This window comes from Galeopterus variegatus, unplaced genomic scaffold (genome assembly GCF_000696425.1).
Source record: "Galeopterus variegatus unplaced genomic scaffold, G_variegatus-3.0.2 Scaffold5593, whole genome shotgun sequence".
NCBI lineage: Eukaryota > Metazoa > Chordata > Mammalia > Dermoptera > Cynocephalidae > Galeopterus > Galeopterus variegatus.
Window position 1 is genome coordinate 116,862 of NW_007731704.1, and position 3,468 is coordinate 120,329.

General features: G+C 53.9%; 1 long non-coding RNA gene across 1 annotated transcript in view; it reads right to left on the minus strand.

The window, feature by feature from the left end:
* LOC103605101 overlaps nucleotides 1–506 on the minus strand; it is a 7,441-nt gene extending 6,935 nt beyond the window's left edge. The window contains exon 1 of the long non-coding RNA XR_551772.1: nucleotides 230–506. This is a non-coding gene — a long non-coding RNA (uncharacterized LOC103605101). The remainder of the gene's footprint in view (nucleotides 1–229) is intronic.
* Nucleotides 507–3,468: the final 2,962 nt, after the last annotated feature.

Consider the following 3,468-nt stretch of genomic DNA (forward strand, 5'->3'; position numbering starts at 1 on the left):
CCCGCCCCCCGCCCGTTGCTCCAAGTCACCGCATCCAAGACAGCCCAGTTCTGCACGCCCACAACGGGCGAAACACCTCTCCTGCTCACGTGCAAAAAGTGCAAGCTCGGAGGAAGCCCCTGTGAATAAAAACACCAAAACACAAGCAGCGACCCGACTCACAAAGCGAACACTCCCAGCCTGCCAGGCGATGCAGAGCCGGGCTCACGCAGGAAAAGACAGTACTTACAGCTGGGGCGCACTCGGGTAATCCGTGTCTCAGCCCGTTTGGTTGGCTGGTTGGTTTTTTTAAAAAAAATCTCTGCACATCTCTATATATTTGTTTTTACACATCTTCCACCGTTGAGAAGAAACGAAAACACAAATCTCGTAGGCTAGTGGGGATGGGGGAGGGGGATGGAGATTTTCATTGTCTACCCTCCGTACACGCAGCCCAAGGAAAGACGCTCATTGCCGTGTGGGGCTCCTTCTACTTTCTGCTTGAAATTCAGAAGCTTTCAACGCAGTAAAGCGGGGGTTTGGTCTCCCTCCCTGCTTCCCTCCCTTGGTGTGTTTCTCTCCCTCTCCTCTCTCTCTCTCTCTCTCTCCCCCTTTTTCTCCCTCCTCTCCCCTCCCTCTCTTCTCTAACTCGAAGACTCTCTCTCTCTCTCCCTCTCTCTCTTTCTCGCTCGCTCGCTTTTTTTTTTTTCAAAAGAGGGCAGGTCGCTTCCTGCATCCCAATGAGTTAAATCAGTCACTTACTTCTCATGCATCAGCAGCCTCTTTAACAACCCGAGGGCTGCAGGCACAAAAGAGCATTTAGCTGCCTCCAATTTGTGTAGAAGGCCTGTCCTTAATTTGTTTTTCGAGTATAATTAAATCATGTATTTCACATAATATAAAAATACCAAATTCCCAACTTCAGCGAATGAACTACTAATGGTAACCTTTGAAAATAAATTCTTCTTCTTGTTGGTGTCCTTAGCGAGGGCCTAGAATGTCCCAGAAATGAAGAAGCCTACGGTTTGGGCCCACATCTATCCGCCCCTCCCCCCCTCACACGTCAAGGTCACAGTCAGATGATTCCCCATTGCTTTAAAGTGGATCCTTTTTATCAACCCTTAGCCTTGGCAAGGAATTAAGTCTTTTTATGGTATGGAAAGATCTGAAGGATTAAATAAATAAATAAATACAGCCTTAATCTGAAGCACACACGTAAGCAGAATCAGCCGTGATCAGACGCTCGGATGCTGGGTGGGGGCTGACAGCCCATGTGGGAGTGTGTGCTTCTCGCACCCCCCTCTTCCCTTGGCGAGTTCTGAGGTCGCTTGGTTTTGCTCGGGTTTCTTCCGGCGGCTGAGTGGGCCTTATGGGACCACAGGGCCGGCGCCCTTTCAGCTCTCAGAGAGTCTCGGAGCGGTTCTGATGTCGCGGACACCGCCCAATGGTCAGAGGGGGTGTGTGTATGGCTCCCTCTTCTGTAAAGGGGCCGGGGTACAAAGAGCAACTCTGCCTTCCCGCAGTTTCTCTTTCAGAAAGAACCCCAGGCCGGGCCATTGTTCTTCTTCAGTGAAGGGGGCCGTGGGTGACAACAGAGAGAGAGAGACCTTCTCGGAACACACTCACTACCCACCTCCTCCGTCACCCTTCTCAAGGCCGCTGCTGGGGAGAAATTTGGGAATGCTTTCTGGCTCCAGAGAGAGACTTGTCTGGGAGATTGTAATGTCCAATATTATTAATATCTTGGTTATCTTTGTATTTCTTTCAGAAATATTCCGTTAAATCGTCAGCCGGCTCTAACCCCCTCCCCCCCATTTTCTACTTTAAACGGCGCTTGTTCAGAAACATTGCACTCGGATACCACACAGGTTAGCACCGAAGATAACCGCAATTAGTTCCATCCAAAGGGACTGAAACAATGTAACTCGCCACTTCCGGCCTCACTCTTCGCTCTGGTGCCCTAAATCACCCTGGGGTCTTGAGTAAGGCCCCGTTTCACCTTGAACGTTTATCAAACCTTACTCGGCCGTCGCTGCTACCCTAAGAGGATGCACAGGCCACCAGCACCCCCATGACATCTGCCTGAAATATCCAACAGTACCTTCAGCGGAATCATTTGCAAAAAGCAGAAAACCGAAAATGAAAGAGAAATTTTAAGAAATAGAAAGGATATACGTGCGTGTGTGTATAATCCAATTCCAAGGTACTGGGTCTGAGGGCTCGAATTGCCTAAGACAAAGCAACATCTCTGCGGTTGAACGCAGACCGAAGGCCTCCCTGCACGGCTGTTTTATCAGCGGCGACAGACAACGGGCTTTCGGGATTTTTGTTTTGTTTTTTTTTCTTTTTGGAGGCACTAGAAGGAATGCGCATCACCCCCCTGCCCTTTATCTTTCACCGATGATGCTCAGTCTATCCGTTTCCAGTTTATTGACCTGGGCTGTGGGACTGTTAAAGATCGTCAACGACTTGCCAAGCCTGAGGGAGGCGAGGTCAGGCGGTGCGCCCCGCGTCCCGCCGCCGGGAAGGTGCGGCTCTCGGCTCGGGTTAGCCAGCAGGCTGCTCTGTGGGGTGACGACCTCAGACCACCACGCGCGGACACTTTACCCATCACCGTCCAACCCGCACCCCGCCCCTCGCCCCTCGCCCGGCTCTGGCAATGCCAGCTTGGCCTCATCTTCCCGGGCCTTGTTTCAGCCTTCCTAGTGGGGAGGCCTTCGGCGGGAACCCAGTGGCTGGCCGTTTCCTACGAATGGGCCGCTCCTTCGCCCGCGGCTCATTGAGTCCAGGCCGCAAAGGAAAATGTGGGTGAGCTCGGAGGCGAGCGTTGGAACATTCGCCCGAGACGATCCCCCCATCCCCCTCCAAACAGATGGCTGGGCCGGGACACCTGCGAGGCGGCCTGCAGCCGCCGCCTCCGCGCAGCTCTCCGGACGGGTACCACACAGTCGGACTCAATAAAGTCACCTGCCATCCTGGGCCCAGATCGCTCGGTCCCCCGCTTTCTCTGGACCCCTTTCGCTCTCGAGCCCCTCCTCCCGCCCTCGGCCCAGGGGCCCGAGCGGGCGATTCCTTTCCAGCCCCAGGTTTCGGCTTTGCCCTGCGCGCGAACCTCCTCCTGCCCTGCGCACCTCGTCGCCCAGGCTTGGAGCTTATGAAAATGTAACCCAACTCATTGCCAGAAGTTGTTGCTAATTAGTGGATAATAAACTTCTGTAGCCAGGGCACAAAAGTCTTTTAAAAGTGCAAAGGTGTTCTTTGTTATGGCATCAGAAAAGGGATTAGCATATCAATTGGACTGGGGGGACCGGACAATGAGCCCTCCTCCCCCTGCTGCCCCAGTTCGCCTCCCTCCGCCGCCGCCTCCTCCTTTTCGGCCCTTCCTCCTCCTCTTCTTCCTCTCCCAGCTCGAAGAGCTGTCAAGGCGCGGTGGGGGAGCGTGGGGCTGCTGGCGGGGACCGAGCAGACAGGCGCAGAGCGCGCTTCCCG